The following is a 27,241-nucleotide window of genomic DNA, read 5'->3' on the forward strand; positions in this document are numbered from 1 at the left end:
AGAGAGAAGTGCCATGCAAAGCTGAGAAAGCCCCTTATAAACCCATCAGATCTCGCGCGAACTCACTTGCCATCATGAGAACAGCATCGAGGTAACTGTCTCCACGATTCAATTACCTCCCACTGGGTCCCTCCCATGATACATGGGGATTACAGGAACTACGATTCAAGATGAGATTTGGGTGGGAACACAGCCAAACCGTATCACCACCGTTCCCTGCCTGAGCCCCGTGTGGTGAGACCCTGAGCTGCACCTGCCACAGTAATCCCTTGTGCCTCCAAGCTCTCTGAAGCCGTGCAGAGTGGGCCTCCTGGGCATAGAGCTGGGACCCACTCATCTTCAGACCAGTTTTGGAAACATTGCTCTAGGAGAAGTATGTAAAGTGCCAAACAATTAAAAACAAAATCAAACAAATCAAAAAACCTAGCGAACCATATGAATTATGCACCATGTAATCAGTTTTGCTTGTTTGCTTGTCTTTAGTTTTCATCTTGTCAAGCTATCTTAAATATAGTCTTTCTGTAAATACAAGGCATCACCTTCCTGGATCTTTAGGGTTTGAGTCAGATCAGCCCTGGGTCCCTTCTGGCTTCTGAGTTCTCAATAATACCTGCTACTTAAGAGATTGGAGGCCCGAGAGCTGCCTTGACCTAGAACAGAACCTCAGAGAGGTCCCTGGCAAGGGAGCAGCAGAGGAAATGGAATGGAATTGGGCAGGGGAAGCCATTTCTAAGTAGCAGGCAGATGGCAGTGGGCTTGCTGGGGGAGGAGATGAACCCAGGGATCTGGGAGAGGAGAAGGAAAGACACAGGGGGTAAGACAGAAATGCAGGGAGTAGGTGTCAGAGAGATGGAGAAGGATGGCTGTGGAGCAGGGGGTGAGGTGAAGAGAGGCAGAGAATGGAGAGGCTGGGAGGCGCCGGTAAGACGAAGCTTGGGAGTTCTGGGAGGTTTATGGTGTTTGAAACTTGACATCTATTTTGCTGTTGGGTGGATGGACACACTGCTTGAGTGCATCTGTGTGTGTGCATGCATGCATCTGTGTGCATGCATGCATCTGTGTGTGTTTATGTGTGCATCTGTGTGTGCATGTGTGCATCTGTGTGTGTGCATGTGTGCATCTGTGCATGCGTGCATCTGTGTGTGTGCATGCATACATCTGTGTGTGCATGTGTGCATCTGTGTGTGCATCTGTGTACATGCATGCATTTGTGTGTGCATGCGTGCATCTGTGTGTGCATGTGTGTGTCTGTGTGCACATGTGCATCTGTGTGCATGCATGCATCTGTGTGTGTGCGTGCGTGCATCTGTGTGTGTGCACATGTAGTCCCACAGGGTTTTAATATGTAGATGAGGTATCTGGGGCTCAGTGGGGTGCAATTACCCGCCCAAGGTGGCACAGGTAGTGGGTATCGGGGCCTGTTGTTGAACGCAGGTCTCCTGGCTCCAAAGTCTAAGTTCCTCCCCGTTGGGAGCCTGCTCCTGGCACTTCTAGGAAAACATGACCAACAAAATCCCTGAGGCTGAACACACCATCCCTCTGCAGGGTGGGTTTCTCTGGTTGCCCCAGGGTCTGCTGTGTAGCTCCCAGAGCCCCTGGCATCCACGCAGGCTCCTCCCCAGAGGAATCCCCGAGACCGGAGCTGTAGTCTTTTTCCCGGAAGAGATTGATTTCCAATAAGCATGGTAAATTAACAACGTATATTAAAGTTCTTATAACTTAATTATGCTGTTTCTATAATTATTAACTCATTATAACAGTTAGGTAATAAGTTTTAATCACACTGTAAAAGTATTGTAGCTCAGTTTATAACAAGATTTAAATTCAATGCTTTACATGTAATTTAGCTTATTTCTCATTTTCTCCCACTACACCAACCTCTATTTGATTCATCCTGGAGTTCCTTTGGTTTCTAGCGTAAGACTTTCTAGTCCTTGTGAGCGTCTTAGAGCCACGAGTGCAGGTGTAGCCGAGTCTCTGACCTTGGCTGCCTGGCTGTTCTTCAGATGCACTCCCACCTCCTTTTGCTTGGAGTGGTCTTTTCAGAGATATCCTCATGGTTCTCTCCCCAGCCCCTTAGGGTTTGCTCAAATTCAGCTTTTCAGAGACACATTTCTCTGGCCACTCTACGTGCATATGTGACTCTCACCAGCATTGCCCATCCTCCTTCCTGAATTTATTTTTCTCCATAGCCTTATTACCATCAGATATGCCAAATGTCTTCCATATTAAAAAATATTCAGCTTCACATAAAAAATTAGCCATTTTAAAATGAACAATCCACAGGCATTTAGTATATTCACAATGCTGTGCAACCATCTCCTCTATCTAGCTCTAAACATTTCCATCACTCCAAAATAAAGCCCTTTACCCATTAAAGAGTTTCTTCCGATTTCTCTTCCGCACTCCTGGCAGCCTCCAGTGTGCATTCTGTCTCTTTTGATTTATCTACTCTGGATGTTTCATATGAATGGTATCACACAGCATGTAACTTTTTTGTTCTGGTTTCTTTCACTTAACTGATGTTTCTGAGAGTCATCCACATTGTAGTGTGGTAAGTACTTCACTCCTTTTTTTTTTTTTTTTTTTTTTTTTTGAGATGGAGCCTCACTCTGTCGTCCAGGCTGGTGTGCAGTGGCCCAATCTCAGCTCATTGCAACCTCCACCTCCTAGGTTCAAGCCATTCTCCTGCCTCAGCCTCCCAAGTAGTCCTGAGTAGCTGAGATTATAGGCATATGCCACCATGCCTGTCTAATTTTTTTGTATTTTGGTAGAGACAGCGTTTCACCATGTTGCCCAAGCTGGTCTTGAACTCCTGAGCTCAGGCAATCTGCCTGCCTCCGCCTCCCAAAGTGCTGGGATTACAGGTGTGAGCCAGTGCGCCTGGCCATACTTCACTCCTTTATAAGGCTGAATACTATCACACTGCATGTGTGCGCCACAATGTGTTTATCTGTTGCTGGACATTTGGGCTGCTTCTCCCTTTTGGCTGTTAACAAAAACAACGCAATCTATAAATTTAGAAAAGGAGAGGAGGCTTTGTTTCCTATAAAGGGTTACAGGCGGCAAGGTGGCCATCCCGCAGGCTGGGAAGCACGGGCTCCAGACAACACCAGAGGAGGAGCTGGGGCAGGAGCTTTATGCTGAATGGGCCGTCTAAATACACATATTCAACAGGTGACAGGAGGACCTATGACTGTTCATGAGGGTGGTCTCCATGCATATGTATTACACACACATGCATGTAACATACGACCCATGCTCGCTTTGGGGTGGAGACTTAACATTTAAATGTATTACAGTTAGGATCTGTATGTCAAGAGGTCTTTTCAGGACACGGAAGCGTGCAAGTGCATGGTCTCTGTAACCGTGTCAGAACCGGTCCGTAGTCGGTGGTCTTCTTTTCAGGAGAAAATTACTGGAATCAGTCTCTTGTCCAAAAAAAGCTGCAGCTATGGCTGGTGGAACAGGGAGTGAGTGTATGTCCCTGAGCAGGATGGGCTATAATTGTTTTAGTATTGTTTTATGTCATGGCCGGTGCTCGTTTAACTGCTAGAGAAAAAGAAAAACTGTGTGGTGGTTAGAACATAGTTTATTCTTTAAGTATAGGGGTATGGGATTTAACATTTGCCTGGTATGGCCTCGGGTCCTGTTTATAATTTGGTATCTTGTTGCCTCAGAGTCTGTTCTGTCAGTCTTATGATCTCCATTTTAACATTAATGTTGGTCAGTTGTTGTGTCTAAGCCATAACTGGAAGGCGGTATAACGAGGCGTGTCTGACCTTCTGTCCCGTCATGGCCAGGAGCTCAGTTTGAAGGTTTTTTGGGGTCCTCTTGGCCACAAGGTTTGGGTTCAGTTGGTGAGGGGCTGAGTTTAGCTAACATGGCTATTGTGAGGAGTACTGCTATATTCGTGTGGATATGAACTTGTTTGATTTTCAGTTCTCCCGGGTATGTACCTGGAGTGAAATTGCAGGATCTCTGCCCATCAACACTCTTCTTTCAGGCTACCCTTGTTCCTGTCGCATCAGAAAAGCAAAATATTGCTCTTGTCCCAAGGCTCTGGCAGCTGAATGGTGACTTATCCTTCTGTTATAATTGCCCTGATCTAGGTCACATTTCACTTAAAGGGGTTCTGGTTCAACTAGAGAAGACAGCAGGATCAATACCCCCAGTCATTTACAAAACTCTCTCCTGAGATCATTTAGGGAAGCTCTTTGTGCATGGATTCAAACCTATTATCAGTGACAGACCTTTAAAATTAGTATCTTTCTTCTAAGGAGAGCAAAGAATATTCAGATACTGTTAAGAAATAGAAAATTGCAAGATTAAAATAAAAACAGATGCCTGTAAATTATAATTCAATTTTTTATATATTTTATCCAACACTACAGTGGCAAAATTAAATATTGGGATTTTCAGGGAAAATTATCTGGGTTCTTCTGTAAGTGGAGGCAGAGTTTTTGGAAAAAACATCCGTTGGGAATTATTAAGAGAAAGTTTGCCCGTAACTAGGTGATTTGGGTAACTAGCATTGGGAAGTTCCTTTGCTTTCAATATCTGATGTAGACTGCGTAGTGTAATTTCTGTCACATCATGGGCAAAGGTAAAATGAGGTGCCAGTGCAGTGGATCCCAAGCTTGACTTCACATTGAGTCTCCTGGGGAGCTTTTGTCCAGATGAAGCCTGTGTCTTCCCTACAGGTATTCTGCTTTAGCTTGTTTAGGAGTGGGGTTGGGGTATTTGTATTTTTAAAAAGTCTTCCTCCTTCCTGTCACCTTTCAGGTGCCTGTAATATGCAGATAGACTTGAGCATGGCTGTCCTAGGGTATCTCAGAAGTTCTTTGGGAAAAAAACATGATTTATTTGATGATGCTAAGTTTGCAATAAGAGAGTTGAATTTTTATGGAAAGTTGATATTATGCTTGATATCCCCTAAATGCATATTTCAAGAGCTTATGTCTTAAACACATATTTCATTTTATTTCGGCCAATTGGAGCATCTAGAAGCTTGCATCTCAAAATGAAAGCAGCATTGGCCAGCAGCATTGCCCCCACCTGGGAACTCATTAGAAATGCAGCCCCTGAACAAAGGCATGAACTTGATTGCAACCGTGTGGACACGTACAGGCAGCAGTGAGAGCCTCAGCTGCAGGAGGGCATGGGGCATAAGAGAGACCCTATGTTGAGGGGAAGGATGAGGGGGTTCTGCATTGGATCTTGTTGCTGCGATGATGCCAAGAATGCTGTGGAGTACAACAAACAAACAGAGTGTGGATGGTGTTTCAAACACGACTACAACATCTTGAGCAACCAAAAGCAAATGTTCATTGTGCAAGACTCAGGCAAAACCAACAGTGTGGATGGAGTTGCTCCTGAACCACCCAGCACATAGACCTGGCAGCATCTTGTCCTGTGACGTCCCCATTTTCTGCAGATGGTAGCTGAGAAAACAGACAAAGTTTAAGAAGCGGGTTTCTGATTCTTCACCTTCAAAAATGGAATTGATGCCATCCCAAGCTGGGCTGCATTTTATAGAATAATTCATTTTCTTGTTTTATTCATTGCCTGATAATATACGGAGAAGCCCTGCTGAGTGGCCCTCGTGAACAGCAAAGGACTTGGCAAGCTGTGAATATCGAGTGAATCTGGAACACTTGCATGTTTCTTTTCTTTATGTAGAATTACACCAATGAGCCACGGGCTCTTGACAAACTCTGGGAGCTTTCTTTCACAGTGTGGGGAGTTGAACTGCGGTGTGTATCAGAATTTCATGCACATTTACATAGAGCTTAGATGCCTTGTGTGAAACTGTGTCAATTACTTTTGCTGAAAGGGGAGAAACAAATTGTAGAAGAGGATTTGATTTGGTCTGTGCACTGGTCACACTTTTCATAAATAATTATTGGCAAAAGAATCTCAGTAGAAATGGGTGCCTCCAGTAATTAACCACAACTATTCAGAGGCTCCCATTCCCACAGCAGCAGACAGGATTTAGAAGATCTATAGGAAAGATTTCTTAACATAGACAGTTATTAAAGATCAGAGTGAATTATTAATCAGCCTTTGCTGGAAGTCTTTAGAAACAGAATGGGTTTCAGTTTGCCTGGAACATTTTACTAGGATTCTTCCCACAGCTGGGATGGTGGCTATGATGCACTTAAGCACACTCGGAGCCCTCAGATGTTGGAATTTACTTATGAAACCGAACTGGCAGGAAGGCTATGGGTAAATACATAGGAAATATAAAAGGAAGGCAATGAAGCATCTCAGTAGCCATGTGAGTTTGGTTGGGAGGGTATGACTTGGGGAAAGACTGGAGAAAGAGATCATTAATGCATTCCCTGTAATATCGTCAACAGTGGATGTTGCAAACCTTTTCCTCTCCATGGAAAGAATGAAGAAAAGAGGGAAGAGGAAAACAGGAAGGGAGAAGAAATGAACATAGAAAGGAGGAGGGAAGAAGGAAAGGCAGATGCAAAGACAGAAGCTAAAATTTACTGAGGTTTGACTGTGTAGCCAATGTAGTTTGCATTTATTACATCTTGTGGGCTATGCCTTTGGATCATTGTCTCAGTTGCACAGATAAGGAGCCATTTACCCTGCATATGAGAGGTCAGAGCCCATTTCCTCTCCATAGCACCCGTGGCTACTCCCCTCCATGTGCAAAAATGCCTCTGCCCCAAAGTTCATGAAGATGAGAACCATGCCATGCGCCTGGTGCTCCGTCTCAATCCACCTCTCTCCTGCTCCCTTCCTCTGTCCTCACTGTTGAGGCAATGGCTCTGCTGGGCTTCCTTTATCTCCCCTCTGCACCTCCTACCTCCCTCCCATGTTCCTTTTTTATCTTCGTTCGTTACTTCACTTTCATCAACTGCTCTCTTCTCTCCTTTCTTAAATAGCTTTTCCCATGAAATGCATTTTTCCCCCCACAAATGTCCGTGGAATTTCTTCCATTGCTTTCATTGCCAGCTTTCTAAAAGTAAGTGAAATTCTGGCCCCCAGATGCCATCTCTCCCCACCCACTCACCATGGCTTCCCTTGCAACTGGGCTTCTGCTCTCACTGCCCTAAAGGAATTTTTCAGAAGTTCACTGAAGGGCTGTCTTTTAGTCCTGCCTATCGTTTCTCTATTCTTGACATGTTTGACCAGTTTCTGCTTCTTAAACTGTCCCTTTTGGCTCATGCTGTTCGGAAAGCAGGAGCCTAGGGGAGCTAGAGTGACACCATTTTAAAATCAACTTCATCTAAAAAGTAGCAAGGCACATTCCTCGCCAGTTACGACCCGTGGTCCTATGGTGTTTACAGCCAAAGAAGCAGCTTGGAATGCCTGCAAGGGCAAACTCTTAGGACAACAGAAAGTGCAGATGTCCCAATGCCCATAACAATAGATGCTTTCAGATAACTATAGTTATGCTTTGATGTACTTACACGCTAAAATGTCAAAGATAGTTTTCTTTAAATTAATAAAATAATAAATTTTGTCATGCTGTCAGCCCACCCTCACATAGGCACAACTTGGTTTAGTCTTCACATAGACAACTCCTATGTAAGAAAAGCTTAAAACGAGGTTGGTGGGTCCCTCTACCTGATCTCTGAGGATGCCCTACCCTGTAATGGTGTAGCTTTCAATATACTCTCTCTTCTCACTGCACTCTGTGACTCGCCTTGAATTCTTTCTTGTGTGGGATTCCAGAACCTTCTCTTGGGGTCTGAATTGGGAACCCCTTTCCTGGCAACAAGGTGGCCATAGTGTTCATGGTCCTTTTCCTACCTTTTTGACCAAATTTGCCTCCCTTCCCTTAAAGATGTGTGTGAATCTTCATTAATTGCCTTTTCTTCCTGTCCTTTTTAGTGATTGCGAATGTTCTTGGATCTTAACCATCATCTCTAGGTAGATGATGAGCAAGTCCCCAACACTCTTCGTGGTTTCTCTTCTGAAGGCCCACGAGGTACTTCAGCTGTCCGATAAATAGCTCAGAGTCGATATAACAAATCTAAACTTACTTCGTGAAATCTGTTTCTCTTCTCATTTTCAGTCTTCTAGGCAAAGGGTCTGGTTACTTTGACCAGTCACTCCCCCTTGTCCTCTAAATCTGATCTTGCTCCTTTTCTTTCTGGCTCAGATACAGATTTGTGTAGTTCAGGTTCTCGTTACCTCCTGTCTGAAGTTTTGTAATAAGCTCCTGTCTGGTTGGGGCATCCGCGGTGTCTATTCTGCTTGTTTAGGTTTAACACTTCTCTCATTTAAATGGGAAACGTCAATGTCCCCACTGGACCTGTCCAAACATATCACTCACTTGCAGGGTGCTCATGTTGGCATACCCCGAGGACTGTTCTAAGTGAGACTAACAGGTAGGCCACAAAAATGTTGTTTCATCAACAAATAAGCTTGGAAAGTTCTCGGCTGAACAAAGTTAAACAGAGTGTTTCTTTACCCAGAACTTCTCAGAGAATTTAATATATTAATGGATGCTGTATTTCCAAGAAAATATACAAGATTCAGAAATTCCCAAATTTTATGGCCATATGATTTCCTTGTGTGTTGGTGGGTCCATGCATTTATATCCCCCCAGAAAACAAACTTTACTTCTAACATGAGCATTTTTAAATTTCTTTATTTTCTCGTGTCATTTCTTTGTACTGTATTTTCATATCCAAATTCTACTGATTTCTGCAAATTTGGTTTAAATTCCTTTTTAATGAAGTCTTCATTATCCGTTAGGATGTTTTAGATTGTGAATAATGGAACACATAAATTTCCCCCCAAAATAAAAAAAATAAAAAAAAGACAGGAATTTATTGCCTTACATCAAGGGTCAGAACAAACTATGGTCCATAGGACAAATCTGGCCTGTTGCCTGTTTTTGTAAAGCTCATGACCTAAGGATGACTTATACTTTCTGGTGGTTGGAAAAAAAGTCCAAAGAAGAACAGTGTTTCATAACTCATGAAAATTATATGGAATTCAGATTTTAGTGTTCATAAATAAGTTTTATGAAACATACCAACATACCTTCTTTTGTATAATTTCCAGGATTGCTTTCCCAATGCAATGGCAGAGTTGAGTAGTTGCAACAGATACTGCATGATACGCAAAGCTAAAAATATTTATTATCTGATGCTTTATAGAAGAAGCTTTCCTTTATAGTAGAATGATTTATAATCCTTTGTGCATATACCCAGTAATGGGATTGCTGGGTCAAATGGTATTTCTGGTTCTAGATCCTTGAGGAATTACCACATTGTCTTCCACAATGATTGAACTAATTTACACTCCCACCAACAATGTAAAAGTGTTCCTATTTCTCCACATCCTCTCCAGCATCTGTTGTTTCCTGACTTTTTAAGGATTGCCATTCTAACTGACGTGAGATGCATATGTATGTTTATTGCAGAACTATTCATAATAGCAAAGACTTGGAACCAACCCAAATGTCCATCAATGATAGACTGGATAGAGAAAATGTGGCACATATACAGCATGGAATACCATACAGCCATAAAAAAGCATGAGTTCCTGTCCTTTTTCACGGACATGGATGAAGCTGGAAACCATCATTCTCAGCAAACTAACACAGGAACAGAAAACCAACACCACATATTCCCACTCAAAAGGGGGAGTTGAACAATGAGAACACAAGAACATGAGCAGGGGGAACATCACACACTGGGCCTGTCAGGGGGTGGGGGCCTAGAGGAGGGATAGCATTAGGAGAAACACCTAATGTAGATGAAGGGTTGATGGGTGCAGCAAACCACCATGGCACGTGTATACCTATGTAACAAACCTGCACACTCTGCACACGTATCCCAGAACTTAAAGTATAATTTTTTAAAAAAGAAAAAGCCTTCCTAGCCCTGACTTAAATAACTGAGCAGGTGAGCAGTCCAGGGGAAGAGCAGAGCCCCGCATAATGCTTTCCAGGTCTCCACTGATGGCATCGCAGGCAGTTTCTGTCTCTGTGTTTCCCAACAATTCTCTTAGGCAGGTTCTCCCACATTCCCGAAGGAACTGCCAGCAGCTTCAGAGCCACGTGTTCTTTGTTCCCAATGAGCAGAGGACAAATGCCATGGTTCCAGCATTCTCAGCAAAGTCCTGAGGTTTCTTCTACCTGGAAAGACGTAAGCAGATGACCCCCACTTACCCCACCAACAGACCCATGCCTCAACCAACTCCTGTGTCCATGGGCACATGGGCTTGGTCTGGGCGTGAGCTCCACCCCTGGACCCTGGAACTAGAATCATTTCCCAGGGCTATGGAGCTCCTCAATGTATGCCAGAGACTTTTGTGTAAGGGGAAAGGAAACTGATGCCAGGGAGACTGTGTGACTCTTTGTTCTCATCGTCGCCATTCTTTGACATTCAACTTCACTTCAGCATATCCCCTTCATAGAGATTTATCACTCACTCCCTCAAATTGTGTTTTTGTGTGGGATGTCTCAACCCCTTATTGAGAACAATGATCATATCATGTTCAGCTTCCTGTTTTCCCAATGTTGACTATAGTCCTTTGTGCCTAGTGGGCACTTAATCAATAGACTGCCAATGATACCAACCTGAAATGGAATGGAGAGATTATCCTTTACAGACTCTGGAATATTACATGAATGCAGGGACACCAAGGCTGGAACTAGGGCAGGAACCCTTATAACTCGTCCGAGAAAAGAGAACCAACACTAAAATTAGGTTAAATACAGTGAGCTGATTTTGTCTCCAGAAAGTGATTCAACACTGACGGGAGCAGCAGTGGCTCATGCCTGTAATCCCAGGACTTTGGGAGGCCAAGGTGGGTGGATCATATGAGGTCAGGAGTTTGAAAACAGCCTGGTCAACATTGTGAAACCCTGTCTCCACCAAAAATACAAAAAATTAGCTGGGCGTGGTGGTGGGCGCCTGTAATTCCAGCTACTTGGGAGGCTGAGGCAGGAGAATCCTTTGAACCTGAGAGGTGGAGGTTACAGTGAGTGGAGATCCTGCCATTGCACTCCAGCCTGGGTGACAGAGCAAAAATCCATCTCAAAAAAACAAAAAACAAAACACCGATGGGAGCAGATGCTAAGTTTAAGCCCATGGTAAAGAAAGAGAAAGGCTGATGATGAACGTATTGCCTTGCTCTGAAGTACCCCTGCCTCCCTCCCAGAATCCATGCACCTCTGTCGGAGCTCTAGAATGCACCTGCTGGTTTGGTCCCTGTATGGTCTAACTCATGCATTAGGATACTCCATTCCTGGCTAAGACAGTGAAAACGTTTAATAACAAAGAAGCTTCTAAAGAAATGTAGTATTATCAGTCAGTTATCTTAACTCAAAACACTTAGATAAAAGTCAAAGGGTACCCAGATCCTGATTATCACAGTGTCTATAACTTACTTTATTTCATCATGGACTGTGTGAAATTGTGTGTGGTCACTCAGATCCTGGTTATCACAGTGTCTGTAACTTACTTTATTTCATCATGGACTATGTTAAATTGTGTGTGGTCACTTTGTGATCCTGACTCATTCACTTGCACACCGGACAAAACCCCTGGCTTGTCCAATGAGCCACTCAGGGAGGCTCATGTACTTCAGACGTAGGAGAGTTGGGTCATGGTGGGTTCCCTTACCCTGGGGCCCAAAGTCCTATCCTCTTCTAAATCCCAGAAGCTCTTGGGATACATTCCAGCCCGTGAGTCAGCATCTTACAAAGTTCCCAATTTTGTCTTTTCTTAACAATTCTAGTACCTTCTTTCATTCAAATGATATGCTTGAAAAAGTTTGAGCAGCAAATATTATTAAAAAAAGTTATTTGGACTTCAATGATATCTCTTGGCTATTATACATCAGTAACGGGTAAAATATCTAGAGAAAAACAGCAAAAGTGTTGCTGTTGTATGAAATGTCAGCTTTCCTATTTTTTCCTTGAGAAAAAGACTTTGTTTTAATTTATCTAAAGCAGCTCCTGTTTTATTCAAACACACTTGAAAATTGTATCTCTATGCTAACTTTCACAAAACATTAACAAGTAAAGATCTCTGTGGAAGATACATTTTACTAAAGGCCAATGGTTATATTGGAAACTCTGCAAAATTACCTTATATACACAAGTAGTCTAAAATACAGCTTTGCATTGATCCTAAAATGGAATAGACTCAATAATATCTGATCTCCTAGAATCTTTGTAAGATTGTAATTTAAAAAGCAACAGAAATTCTCATAAACTCAGCATCTGGAGCAAGAATATTTTGCAATGCAAATTTCAGTACATTTTACATTTATGACTATGAATTAGTTAAACACACAGCTCCGCATGCTATTTGCACATGCAAATCAGAGGAAGGAGTGTCACTATAGATTTTGTGTTTGGAGTCCTTACTCCCATTGTGCTTTGCCTATCTGTAAAGCAATCTGACTTGATTACGTGAGACAAAAATTACCAGGTGAATTTAGAAACAAAGCTTCCTCTTTTCCTTTTGAATCAGTAGCATGTTCTCTCAACACCTTTATTGGATTTGATCTACAGCAGATGCTCGATAAAGGAGTATGTCTCAAGCACATTCAGGATGCAAATTCTGAGAATTTATAGCCATGCTTATTGTTTCAGTTCGCTTGGGCTGCCATAATAAAATGCCACAAACTGCGTTGCCTAAACAACAGAATTTTATTGCTTCACAGTTCTGGAAGCCTGAGGTCTGAGATCAAGGTGTCAGCAAATTTAGTTTCTTGTGAGAGCTGTGATGAAGAAATCTGCTCCGTGCCTCTCTCTCAGCCTCTGGTGGCTTGCTAGAAATCTTTGGCTTTTCTTGGCTTGTGGTTCTCTGCCTTCCTCTTCACTTGCAATTTCCCTGAGTGTATTTCTTTGTGTCCAATTTATAAGGACATATTTATATTGGATTAGAGGCCAACTGTACTCCAGTATGATCTCGTCTTAACTAATTATATCTCCAAAAACCCTGTTTTTAAATAAGGCCACATTCTGATGTTCTGGGGGTGAGGACTTTAACATAAAAACTTTTTGGAGAGACATAATTCAACCCAAAACACCCATGAAGAACAGCCACCACCCAGACCAGTCTTATCCCTGTCATTAAGATCCTATTTTCCGCAGAAGTCGTGTTCCAGCACCAAGGTGCTCAGAGCCAAGTGCATATTTTTACCTGGTAGGCTTTAAAAAGTCACGACCTTCAGGTTTCCTCTTAACCCAATTAAATTTTGATCTTCCAAGGCGGAACGGGGCACCAGTGTTTCTTCAACTTCTCAGATGTGTAGCTTTGGTGGATGGTCTTGACCCTGTTAATTGGAGGTCCTCCCATCCTCATTCCTGTGGGACATGCCTACTCTCAAAGAAAAGCCAAAGAGATCTTTAATATCCCTAAAACAGCTCCCTAAAAGCCTGAGCCTTCACTCAGATTTCAATCAAATCACACTTAGTATGCCATGCTTACTTAATATGCAGCATGGTCTGGTGCCCTGTCTCACAGCAGAGAAGAAGCACAGAAGCAGGGGAAATCCGGCAGGCTATTGCGGGAGGCTCAGTGACAGGCAGGGAGGTGGTCACTGACAATCCCACACTGGAAGAAGAGGCCAGACATGTAGTCCATCCCTAAAGAACTGAGAATCTTGGGGGATTTAACCATGTCAATGCAGTCTTTCTTACATTATTAACTGAAGAAAAATTATTGCCCTTTAGAGATTTTTTTTTTTTTTTTAATAATGGAAAAGAAGAAGTCAAAAGAAGCCAAATCAGGGTTGGGCGTGGTGTCTCATGCCTGTAATCCCAGCACTTTGGGAGGCTGACGTGGGTGGGTCACTTGAGGCCAGGAATTCGACACCAGCCTGGCCAACATGGTGAAACCCTGTCTCTACTAAAAATACAAAAATTAGCCAGACATGGTGGCGCGTGCCTGGAATCCCAGCTACTCGGGAGGCTGAGGTGGGAGAATCGCTTGAACCCTGGAGGCGGAGGTTACAGTGAGCTGAGATTGTGCCACTGCACTCCAGCCTGGGCAACAGAGCAAGACTCTGCCTCAATTAAAACAAAAATCAGGAGCCAAATCAAGACTGTTAAGCTGGATACCTAATGATTTCCCATCAAAACTTTTTAAAAATTGCCATTGTTTGATGAGAAGAATAAGCAGAAGCATTGTGGTGGTGGGGAAGGATGCTCTGGTGAAGCTTTCTCCAGTGATTCTCTGCTAAAGCTTTGGCTATCTTTCTCAAAACACTGTGCTGATAAGCAGATGTATTCTTTGACCCTTCAGAAAGTCAATAAGCAAAATGCATTGAGCATCCCAAAAAACCATTGCCTTGACCCTTGCTCTCAACAAATCTTCCTTTTGCTTTGACTGGGCCACTTCTACTTCTTGGTAGCCATTGCTGGATTGTGCCCTGTTTTCAGGATCATACTGGTAAAGCCATGTTTCATTTCCTGTTACAATTCTTCAAACAAATGCTTCAGAATCTTCATTCCAGTTGGTTAAAATTTCCACTGAAAGCTCTGCTTCGTCTGCAGCTTGATCTGGACACAGTGGTTTTGGCAACCATCATGCGGAAAGTTTGCTAAACTTTTATTTTTCGGTCAGAATTGTGTAAGCTGAAGCAGTTGAGATGTCTATAGTGTTGGCTGTTGTTTCTGCTGTTACTTGTCAGTCCACTTCAATTAGATTATGAACAATGCTTTTTTTTTCCTCGAAAACTGATGTGGCCACCTGAGCCTCCAGTAAAAACAAAACAAGTGAAAAAAAATGATGTGGATGGTCCGCTGCTGCGGGTTTCATCTTCAACATCACCCACTTCCCTCCTAAAATAAGCTATCCATTTGTAAAGTGCTAATTTCTTTAGGGCACTACGGTCTCGTACATTTTTTTGTAGAGCATTAATGATTTCCCTGTTTTTCCAAGCTTCTCCATAAATTTGATGCTTGTTCTTAATTCAGGGGTAGCTGAATTCATGTTGCTGTGACAGGCGCGCTTATCAAACTGATGTCTTATCCTTCTTAGTACCTCAAACTAGATTCTGTTTAGACATATTATAACAAGTTTGTACAAGTTTATTTTGGTACAAAATTTTTTTTAAATCTATGCCTAGATTTTTAAAATAATTTGCATTTTTAATGAACTTTCTGAAGAGCCTTCACATTATCTTGATGCATTTTTTCTTTTTTTCAGAATTTGAAAAAATGCAATCTGAGCAAGTCTGGCTTATGTGTTGGAATAATACAGAGCAAATATGTTTTAATGAAGGCTTGTTTGGTCTAACCCAGCTGGTACATATACACATGAGACGTTTATACCTAATGTGGGCATACCTGGAGTGCGTGTAGGCTTTCTCTACAATTCTCCTGCATGTTGATTACCCAAGGGGCTCCCAATCGTGACTAGCCACAAGGTAGCCTTATGCAGGGTGATCTAAAAGCATGACCTCCATGAACCTAGCCCCAGGATCAGCTGATCAAGTGTCCCATCACAATGTCCCAGGAAAGCACCAAGAATTTCAAAGCAGGGGAAACCATGGATAGAAAGAGGCACACTGCAAGGCTGCTATGAAAAACGGCATGTGACCATCTATATTCTAATCAGGTGCCTTCAGCTCAGCTGTTCTAATCAATCTATCTAAGCAAAAATCTCTTTAGCGATCTTCTGCATAAAGATGACAGTAGAATAAAGTCCCTTACCAATGACTGAGGTCAGAAACGCCTTAAAAACCACTTCGCCAACCTGAGTCCAGCAAAGAAGATGCACAATAAAACAATTAGCATATTCTCCCATTGTTCAAGTAAACCTTATCCAATTCTGCAAGCAAAACAGCAGATGTATTCTATAAAACACCAGATTCATGCAGTATTATCAGAAAATGACATCTTCATAAGAATTAATCTTCCATTCTCTGATGTGCACCCCCTCCTGCACTAATATTTCTTTTCATCTTTTGCTGATATGTCTCTCCAAAAACACATTAAGTGTTTTCCTGCCTTCCTAGGCAGCAGCTGCAGAACTGGCTTTAACCTTTCCCTGATGTGCACATTCATTATGATAGATGTGTTCACACAGAGCCATGTGTGCCCCTGGGCTCCTGGCTGCTTCTCCCAATGTGAGGTTGTCAGTGACCACCTCCCTGCCTGTCACTGTGCCTCCTGCAAAAGCCTGCTGTATTTCCCCCACTTCTGTGCTTCCCGTCTGCTATGAGACAGGGCATCAGACCACACTGTATTAAGTAAGCATGGCATACTAAATGTGAATTGATTGGAACCTGAGTGTACTTCAACTATTCATCCTTCCCTTCTTCTAACCCTTGACAACCAGTGATCTTTTTACTGTCTCCAAAGTTTTGCTTTTTTCAGTATATCATGTAGTTGGACCATACCGTATGCAGCTTTTCAGAATGGCTTCTTTCGCTTACTAATATGCATTTAAGGCTTCTCTGTGTATTTTCATGGTTTGATAGCTCATTTATTTTGAGTGCTGAATAATACTCTACTGTCCAAAAAGTACCACAGTTTATTTATCCATTCACCTACTGAAGGTCATTTTGTTTGCTTCCAAGTTTGGGACATTATGTATAAAACTGCTATAAACATCCCTCTGTAGGATTTTGTGTGGATACACAGTTTAAACTCTTTTGGGTAGCTATCAGGGAGCACAACTGCTGGAGTGTATGGTAAGAGTGTGTTTAGTTTTGTAAGAAATTGCCAAACTGTCTTCCACAGTGCCTGTACCATTTTGCATTCCCACCAGCAGTGAATGAGGGTTCCTGTTGCTCCACATCCTCACCAGCATTTAGTGTTGTCAATGTTCCAGATTTTGGACACTCTAATAGGTACAGTGGTATCTCATTGTGGTTTTAATTTTCATTTTCCCAATGACATTTGAAATGAAGCATCTTTTCATGTACTTATTTGTTGTCTATATCATTATAACTTCTTTGATGAGGTGTCTGTTAAGGACGTTGGACTGTTTTTTAATTGGGCTGTTTTATTACTGTTGAATTTTAAGAGTTCTTTGTATTGTGGATAGGGGCTCTTTTTCCAATATAACTTTTGCAAATATTTTCTCCAGTCTGTGGCTTGTCTTCTCATTTTCTTTACATTGTCTTTCATAGAGTAGAAGTTTTCAATATTAATGAAGTCCAGCTTAGTAATTATTAAATTGTGCTTTTGGTGTTGCATTGAAAAACCATTGCCATACCCAAAGCCATTTAGATTTTCTCCTGTGTAATCTTCTAGGAGTTTTATATATTTACATGTTATGTTTAGGTCTGTAATTGACTTGGAGTTAATTTTTGTGAAAGGGATAAGATCTGTGTCTAGATTCCTTTTTTGTTTTGCATGTGGATGTCAAGTTGTTCTAATATTATATGTTGAAAAGACTACCTTTGTGCCATTTATTGCCTTTGCATCTTTGTCAAATACTACTTTATTATATTTACAAGTGTTTATTTAGTATAAGTGTTTACTTATATTAGTTTATTATATCTGTATAGTTTACTGTATTTATAAGTGTCCTTCTGGGCTATCTTTTTTTTATTGATCTCTTTATTTATTGACTAATATTATACTTTCTTGATTACTGATAAGTCATGAAGTCAGGTAGTGTCAGTCCTCTGATTTTGTTCTTTTTCTTCAGTATTTTGTTGGCTATTCTTGATATTGTGCCTCTCCATATAAACTTTAGAATCAGCTTGTCTGTATTTGCAGAATAATTTGTTGGGATTTTGATTAAGAATGCATTGAATCTTCAATTTGACATCTTGATAATATTGAGTCCTGCTATTCATCAATTTGGAATATCTCTCCATTTAGTTCTTTGATTTATTTTATTCAAGTTTTGTTTTCTTCATGTAGATTTTGCTAGATTTATCCCTAAGTGTTTTATTTTTTTGGTGCAAATATAAACAATATTGTTTTTGATTTCCATGTGTTATTTGTTAGCACATAGGGAAGTAATTTATTTTTGTATATTAACCCTATATCCTGCAACCCTGCTATATTGGCTTATTTGTTCCAAGGCCTTTTTTGTTTATTTGTTTTTGGATTTTCTACAAAGACAATTATGTCATCTGTGAACAACAATGTTTTCCCCTCCCCCTTCAGAATCTGCATACTTTCATATTTTTTATTACATTATCTAGGACTTCCACAGTAATGTTGCAAAGGAGTGATGAGAGAGGACATCCTTTCCTTGTTCCTGATCTCAGTGGGAAAGCTTCTATTAATAGTTTCTCACTATGAGGTGTGATGTTAGTTGCAGATTTTTGTAGCTATTCTTTATGAAGTTGAGGAAGTTTCCCTCTATTCTTAAGTTCACTTGGTTTTTATAACATCATGAGTAGATATTGGGTTTTGTCAATGCTTTTTCTGTATCTATTGATATGAACATCTAATTTTTCTTTTTTTAATTATGTGATTAATTACATTAATTGATTTTCAAATGTTGAACTAGCCTTGCATTTCTGAGATAAATCCCACTTGGTCATAGCGTGGAATTCCTTTTATTCATCATTGGATTCATTTTGTTAATATTTTGGTGAGGACTTTTGCATCCATATTCATGAGAGGTATTGGTTTATAGTTTTCTTTTTTTGAAATGTCTTTGTCTGGTTTTGGTATTAGGGTAATTCTGGCTCCATAGAATGAGCTAGGAACTTTTCACTTTATATCTATTTTTTCCATTTCTAATTCTCTAAGAGAATTGATATAATTTCTTCCTTAAGCCTTTGGTAGAATTCACCTGTGAACTTATCAGTGCCTGATGCTTTTGTTTTGGAAGGTGAAAAATTATTGATTCAATTTCTTTAATAAATATAGGCCTGTTCAGATTGTCTATTTCTTTTTGTGATGGTTTTGAAATATTGTGTCTTTCAAAGAATTGCTTCATTTAATGTAGGTTATCTAACAATTTTGACAGTGGTTATTAGCATAATGCAGAATTCAGAAATAGTTTAATAAAAAATTCTTTTCTTTTCTTACACATCTGAGGAATACCAAGCTCAGGATAAACACTATAGGTTAGGCCATGAAGTAAAGAAAAAAATATTTCAGTTCTTTCTTCTTATTTTTTCAGACACCTGGCCACAAAAGAAGGGCTTATTTGTATAACAATAGACATTCTAGAATAACCGGTTAATGCAATTTAACAGGTAAAAACAAACAAATAAAATGAAACTATGTAAGCATAGTTTGGAAAGAGCTGTCTTGACAACAGCATAAACAAGAAGAAAGAGCACAAGATCTAATTGAGTTTAAGCTCAGCAAGAATCCAGAGGGAGGCTATATTGGTCCTTTTCCATGCTGCCGATAAAGACATACCTGAGACTGGGTAATTTATAAAGAAAAAGATGTTTAATGGACTCACGGTTTCACATGGGTGGGGAGGCCTCACAATCATGGCAGAAGGTGAAAGTCATGTCTGACATGGTGGCAGACAAGACAGAATGAGAGCCAAGTAAAAGGGGTTTCCCCTTATAAAATCATCAGATGTCGTGAGACTATTCACTACCATGAGAGCAGTATGTGAGAAATCGACCCCGTGATTCAATTGTCTCCCTCTGGGTCCCTCCCACAACACATGAGAATTCTGGGAGCTACAATTCAAGATGAGATTTGGGTGGGGACACAGCCAAACCATATCAGAGGCACAGCTCTTTAAAGTTGGCACACAATCCTGAGCCACATTCAACTAAATCAGGGAAAGAAATAGCTGTGTCCTCCTCTGCATTGACTGTTTCCTATCTGGAATCTTCAGGGCCTGAGACATCAGACACTCTTTGCCAAGTGAATTAAATAAAAATGAGAACTTTATTCCATCAGCTCTTGTAAACTTGGTAAAATATAAAGTGCAAGACTTTTTAGTAACATGAATAATATTGTGACAAATCCCTTAAGATATGTTTCAAAGTCAAATACACAGATGGTAGTGATACCACTGTCGACTTTGATTGTACCAATTTGTGTCTTTGTCTGGATTTCCCAGAAAGCACAGGCAAGGCTGTATTACTAGGTGCAGGCAGCTAGGCTACTAAGGAGGCTGGAAGGAGGGCCCAGGGGTGTGGGGTGGGCATGGAAGGAAAGGGGGCCAGTGCAAGGTGCCTTTTGTGAAGGCTGCCACCTGATGTCAAGGGCTACTGACCACTCCATGTGTATCAGGACACATCTCAGGACCTCACATCTGGAGGAAAAAGTAGAATTTAGCCATCTATTACACATGGTTCAAAAATTTCCCCCACCCCTCCTTGGGAACTTCACGTTGTGTTTGGCAAGGGTCTCCGTGTCTCCAGGAAACCCTAGAGCAGGGAGTGGAGCAGGGGCTGTGCTTGGTGGAAGTAGTAGGGACAGAAGATACAGGGGAAGGATCATCATCAGATTGCCCCTGTGGGAGCTTGGTGAGGACCACACCACACAGTCTCAGTGGTTGAAGAGCTGGCTGGAAGCACCCAAGGACAAATAGCTAGGAGATGCTAAACGAAATTGAAGTGATATGCTAGGGCTCTGCTTTTCCAAACTTGCACTTGATGCTGGGAAAAATATTCCTTGGCAGAAGATAAATGGCTTCAACATGTGGCTTCAGAACACAGTCTGGAGCCTTACCAAGCACACCCTCCCACCATGACAAAGGAGCCTTGTGACCGACTTTCTGTTTTCCCCATTTTTCTACAGTCCCAGAAAGACTTCCTCTCAAAATGCCTCAAAGAAATCAAGGAATAAAGGAGCTCATGAAAGGGTAGAAAAGCTACCATTCTCTTCTTTTCAGGGGTGCAGGAGGTGACTCAAAGATGAGGAGGCTCAGGAGCATGGCAGGAGGGTGAACAGCTTCATCACAGGCATTCTCTCTGTGAGTGCCAGACAGTTACCTTGCATTTGTTTCTCTGTATTTTGTTTATTTTTATGTGAAAATCATTTCTATATCAGTTACACGGAACTCCTCTTTGAACCAATGTGTTTCACAGTTGTTTCCAAATGAGAAAGATTTTCCACTTCCCAGCCTGGAATTCTGAATTTAAAAAATTCTGTCAAATTGTACTTTTAAAGGTCTGGATCGAATGGCAAACCAAATGAGGAGGCAGCTGCATGAACATATCATCAGATCAAGCCCACCTCAGACTGTCAATGGCTTCGGCAATGCAGAGCTGCCCGGGTCCATGGCGTGGGCTGGCATGGGCTGCCTCCAGGCAGAAACCAAGATTTGGAGGCCAGGACAGAAGGACAAATGCCAGCCTGGAATCAACGCTGTGAAAGTTAAACCTCTGTTCTCTCTCTTCTTACTGGAACTCAAACAGAAACTAGTACCATCTATGGTCACTCAAACCAACTGAAAAGTGGAGGCACCAAGACATGTCGGACAAGTTGGGACAAGGAAGGAGGGGAAAGAGAGAGAGGAGAGAGAGAGAGAGAGATAGCGACAGAGAGAACGTGTGTGCACATGTGTGCATCTATGTGCACTTGTGTGGGGGGGCGGGGATGAGGTTGGAGTTGGAAGAAGATAGTAACAGGATACTGAGGAGAAGAAGTTAGGAAATGAAACAAGAGGAGTATCTTGTAATTCCAGTTTAAGTGGTTGACAGCCAGCAACCTGGCTAGTCTGTAACATAATCGTCTTGTGTCTTCAGAAAGCATCAATCTTGTAATTCTCAAAGTTGTATCCTTTGAATTTTAGATTTAGATGTTACATGCTGGAAAACATATCCCCATATCTTAATAATAGGAAGACCTACACGGTTAATGCTAAGATATAGAACTCAAAATCTCAGAATGGAACTATGGCATGTAGAGCACAGGTAAGATGCTCTCACCTGGACTTGCCTCACGTGAAGAGACCATTTCCTGCTGTTGTGTTCAGGGTCCTGCCAGACTGGGGATCAGTGCTGCAGTGGATGCTCAGGACTTGCGGGGCCAGTGGATGCTTGGAGGGGGGCCCTGGGACACAGCCCCGTTGTAAGTCAAGATGGAGAGTGTGATGCCTTCCACCTGCTCCCAAGGATCCTCCTGCTTCCTACTGTCCCACTCTCCTTGTTTCTCCCTTTCCTCCTTTTCTTGCTTCCCTTTAATCCCAGGACCAGTGTGGAGCTCCACGCCTGTCCCTTTAACAAATGGGGGCTCACTGCAGATCGAGCCTCTTCGCAGCCTGAACCTGAGAAGCTTGTCGTGCATTGCGACAAACTCTCAAACAGCCCCTGTGTTCATCTGTGCTTTTCAGTATTTGATGGTGGGGCTTAATTTCTAGGTGTGCTTTCAACTTCAAGAAATATAGTATCTTGCTGTATAAGTAAATAAAGTCAGACGATTTTTAAGCTTCATCAAACACAGTCTATATCAGACCGTTTGGATTCACACTGCCTTTCGAGAAGGGTAAACATAGCATCTGCTTGTTTATGATCAAATCATGATCACCAGACATCTTCCCCATGCCTCTGGCCTCTCCTGGAAAGCATGCTCCTCTGTGTGGCACACTGCATTGGCTACCATACCATCCAGGTACTTGTCCCAGATCATGCTCTGTTCCTGAAGCATTTCCACTCAAGCATCACTGCCCACGCAGCAACAAAAAGGCACACCATCCATTTCCCAGTGACAGTGAGCACTCATTAGAAAAGAGAGCTGCTGAATTTCTAATGAAGTGCAGGAGAAAGGGAGGGTCCCTAAAAACAGATGTTACAAAAATAGCCTGTGTCATTAAGGCAGCAAAACAATATGAAAATGGGATGCACTTGAGGCCAGCGTGTATTTCCATAATTTATGGAAATGGCTTTTCCCTACATTTCATGGCCATCGGGAGCTCCATTAAGAACCTGCCCCCTCTCCCTCTGCCTTTGTGCCCTCAAATTAGAAATCACTACATCATTCTGTGTTTTTTATTTTAATCCCATTTAATTTATTGAAATGTAAGCTGTTGTTTTCTTTCATTTGTGTGTGAGAGCAATCCTAGCATACGCAGAAGGCTCGGCAAAGCCTAGATGGGAGGGAGGCAGGATCAGGAGTGGCTGCTGGCGGGTTCTGTTTCATGACCATCAGGCAGCGGGCTGCCTTCATCTGGGGAGGGGTTTTTCCAAAGAGTTCTCCTTCTTTCCCTGGTGGCGGGAGTAACCGATTGGCAGAATCCCCAAGGCCAGAATCTTTGTCAGCTGCCTCTTCAGCACTGGAACTCGACTTATCTGCCTGGCAGGCATCATAAGGGCAGTTTTAATCTCGTCCTCATGTGATTATTTTGAAAGGAAGACAGATATTGTGAGCACAGAAAGGCATCACTCCATCCCTACTGTGTGGCATGTGAATGAAGTGAGTGAAGGGCAAGTGGAGGACATTCCTGGGGCTCAGCCTGGATGGGGAGTGCAGGACTGGTTCTGGATTCAGGGAGAAACCACCCCCCTCACACCTTCACAAGTTCTATTTCCTATGTGGACTGTGAAGTGTCAGTGGTCCTGTCACCTTGACTTTTTGCTTTCCCCATGCACACGCGCTTGTGTATTGAGTCCCAATTGTCTGCAGAGGCACCATGCTAGACACCAAGGAACCCAAGGTAAACATGATGCACTGTCTGCATGAGGCATTCCGATTGCTCCAATTCAAGTTGATGAATGCTGTGCTAGAGATACTAAGAGGACCCAGGAGCAATGGCTCTAGCAGGGGTGCCCAAGGAGAGCTCAGAGGCAGTGGTGGTTTTTTCAGATGTTAAGGGGTAAAGATGAATTGGGCAGACAGGAGGAGGAAGGGCTTCCAAATTGAGAACCCATTACCTACCAAGAGTGGAGGCCCCAGGAGTGAGTCTGGTTAGGATGAGAGGAGCAGGAACCTGGGTCAGGGGAAAGGAGGTGCCTGGCACAGCAGATGGGAGATACACAGTGAGGGATTCTGTGACCTTCATTTTCACTTGACTTTACTCTCAAGTAATCGGAGACCTGTTGGGGTTTCAAGTCAGGAGGTGACATGATAAGACATTTGCATCCAAAAGCTAACACAGGGATAACACGGAGATGGAGTGGAATGGGACAGCTGGGATGTGTGTTGGTATATTGGGAGCAGCACAGGATCTGGGGAGTGTGTGGCCCGGGAGTGGAGAAGCAGCACAGGCTGGGTCCACGGCACTGGCGTAGAAGGTACACAACTTGGTGAACACGTGAGCAGTGGAGGATGAAGCTAAGATTGCTGGTTTGGTGACGGAGGGCGGAGCTGTTACAGTAATTAGGACAAGAAATATACAAGGTGAGGAGCAAGAGAAAGAGAATCCTTTCTGCCTCGTGCCTCGTGCCGCGTGAGACAGAGGGGCCTGTTTTATTGTGCCTCATGTGGAAGAAATAGGTGGTGTCTTGCTCTCATCGATTGTCAAAGTCAGAAAATTATAATCTTGGGGAAACGGAAGATATCCACATGAATGGGAAATGCGCAGAAACTTCCAAGTAATAACGATAAAAGGGAAGCTGGAGCAAGTAGACCAAAGCAGCAAACATATGAAAGAGGGGGAAAAAGAGGAAACACACATAAAACTAGTAAATTTAAGCTAAGAGGATGGGAATAAAACCAAGTAAATCAATTCAGACATGAATGTGTATAATTTTTTTCTTTCTTGCTAAACTTTGTATTTGATAAAATTTCAACTTTACAGAAAAGACATGAGGCTATTGTGATTTCCCGTATAACCTTCATCAGAATAATCCATTTTTGTCTTGTTATGTATATTTTGTTTTTCACTTTCTGTACATTTGTAATATTTTTCTGACCTATTTGATGGTAAATTATAGACAAGGTGACCCTTGACTCTTAAATAGTTCAGTATGAATTCCCTGAAAAGCAGGATTTCCTCTAACGTAACCACAGGAAAATTATCAAAATTAGGAAATTCATAGGCTATTATTATTATTTTGAGGTGGAGTTTCACTCTTGTCACCCAGGCTGGAGTGCAGTGGCGTGATCTTGGCTCACTGCAACCTCCGCCTCCTGGGTTCAAGCAATTCTCATGCCTCAGTCTCCCGAGTAGCTGAGATTACAGGTGTGCACCACCACACCTGGCTAATTTTTGTATTTTTAGTAGAGACGGGGTTTCACCATATTGGCCAGGCTGCTCTTGAACTCCTGGCCTCAGGTGATCTGCCCGCCTTGGCCTCCCAAAGTGCTGGGATTATAGGTGTGAGCCACTGTGCCCTGTCATAGGCCATTATTGAATCTATATTTCATATTGATAATTTACCATTTGTCCCTATAATGTCATTTGTAGCAAATTTCTTTTTCCTGCTCGGGATCCACTGCAGGCTCACACATCACTTTCAGTTGTCATACATAATTAATTTCCTCTGTTTGGGAGAACTCCTCAACCTTTCTCTGCCTTTTAAGACACTGGCATTTTGGAGGAACTCTGGCCAGTTATTTCCTAAAGTGACCGTTGGTTTGGGTTAGTGTAAGGTTCCTCTGCATTAGATTTGGGTTAGATTTAATTCAATTTTGCAGGACTTTTATGTAAGTGATGTGTGTCCCTCTCTGTGCATCATATAAAAAACACAGAATATCCCCTTGTCTCTTTGCTGGTGAAGTTGCCTTTGATTGCTTCACAAAAGCAGGGTTCACCAGGCCTTTCCACCATAAAGTTACTATTTTCTTCCACTTGTAATGAAGTCATTTGTGGAGACATGCTTTGGGTATTAGTCCGTTTTCATACTGTTATGAAGAAGTACCTGAGACTGGATAATTTATAAAGAAAAAGAGATTTAATGGGCTCAGAGTTCCACATGTCTGGAGAGGCCTCACAATCATGGCAGAAGGTGAATGAGGAGCAAAGGCACATCTTACATGGCGGCAGGAAAGAGAGCATGTGCTGGGGAACTGCCCTTCATAAAACCATCAGATTTCATGAGACTTATTCACTATCACAAGAACAGCACAAGAAAATCTTGCGCCCATGATTCAATTACCTCCCACCAGGTCCCTCCCATGACATGTGGAGATTACGGGAGCTACAATTCAAGGTGAGATTTGGGTAGGGACACAGCCAAACCATATCACTTTGGGACCATGAACATGTTGTGTTTTTTGGCAAACCTTCACTGACTAGTCTTAGCAGCCAGTGATGTGGGGGATGATCGTTGCCTCTGATGGAGTTTGGTGTTGATCTTTCTATATGCAGGCAGTTCCATGTGGTTTCTCTATAGTTGTGCTGAAGGTTTGTGTTATGTGGGATTCTATTTGCCCTGTTTTTTTTTTTTAAATTTATAAAGTATTTTTAGTGGCTGTGGGGGAAGATTCAAATCTAGGTCATTGCTTTAATTCTTTGGCTACACAGAAAAACCATTTTTAGATTGGGTCAAACCAAACAAGCACAAATTAACAAAACACTAATAAACCTGGCTATATTATGTCTACAAAAAATAAACAAAACCCAGTGAGTAAAAAGTGGAATATTGAAAATAAAGAAGTTCATGAAGAGATTCCACATACAAGTAAACAAACAGGAAAGCTATGGAACCAACTTTAATGTGAGATGGGGTAGAATTTAATGTTGAAAACTCTAAACAATATATGAGGATTTCATATTAATAGCCAGAGTCCTCATTTATAAGTAAACTGCACCAATAATAAACCATAATACACCAAACAACTTAACATTCAATATGTAACAAAAAATAAGAAGCACAAACAGAGTTTGGTGCGAAGCATGCACAAACATCACTCAATCATCACATATTTCCACTAGAAAACAAAGAACATAGGTTAATCAAAAAATTTATAGATGTATAAGTAAATAACAAGATATAGATATAGAGAAATGTATTTTCTTCAGAGAGAGTTTTATAGATGTGCAACTGCATATGGATTATTTGCAAAAATGGATATGTACTTACCTATAAAAGTCATAACTCATTTACAACAGTAGTTTTTTGTAGTTCATATTCTCTAATTATAAGCTAATAAAAGTTAGAAATAAGTGATAAAAGGCAACAAGAATACCTTACTTCTTTCGATATTAGCAACAACTGTTTTAGATAATCATGAATTAGAGAAAATCAGAACTGAAATTAAAGTCATTTTGAAAGCCACAAAATAGAATGCTTATATGAAAACTTATGGAACAAAATAAAAATTCTGTATATAAAGACTGCTATCACTATTAAAGAAGACAAACTAAATATAAAAAATATTTGTATTTATCACAATAAGTTAGAGAAAAAAATGAAGAAATAAAAACATAGTACAAATAATGCAAAATGAAACGATGCAAACAATAATAAAGTAATAATTTCAAATCTGGGTTAAAAATCAATACAGTAGACAACCATTCACAAGCTT

The 27,241-nt window shown here is 41.6% G+C and overlaps 1 protein-coding gene across 2 annotated transcripts in view; it reads left to right on the top strand.

The window, feature by feature from the left end:
• The window catches only part of MED10 (mediator complex subunit 10), a 462,922-nt gene that overhangs the window by 273,497 nt on the left and 162,184 nt on the right, over window positions 1-27,241 (top strand). The window contains exon 8 of one of the 2 annotated variants that reach the window (XR_010116272.1): window positions 21,002-26,319. The exons of the other annotated variant lie outside the window; for it this stretch is intronic. The gene's annotated coding sequence lies outside the window, so the exon portion shown is untranslated. Of the gene's footprint in view, window positions 1-21,001; window positions 26,320-27,241 lie in introns of those variants that run through there. 2 annotated transcript variants of the gene reach the window in all.

This window comes from Symphalangus syndactylus, chromosome 16, assembly GCF_028878055.3.
Source record: "Symphalangus syndactylus isolate Jambi chromosome 16, NHGRI_mSymSyn1-v2.1_pri, whole genome shotgun sequence".
Classification (NCBI taxonomy): Eukaryota; Metazoa; Chordata; class Mammalia; order Primates; family Hylobatidae; genus Symphalangus; species Symphalangus syndactylus.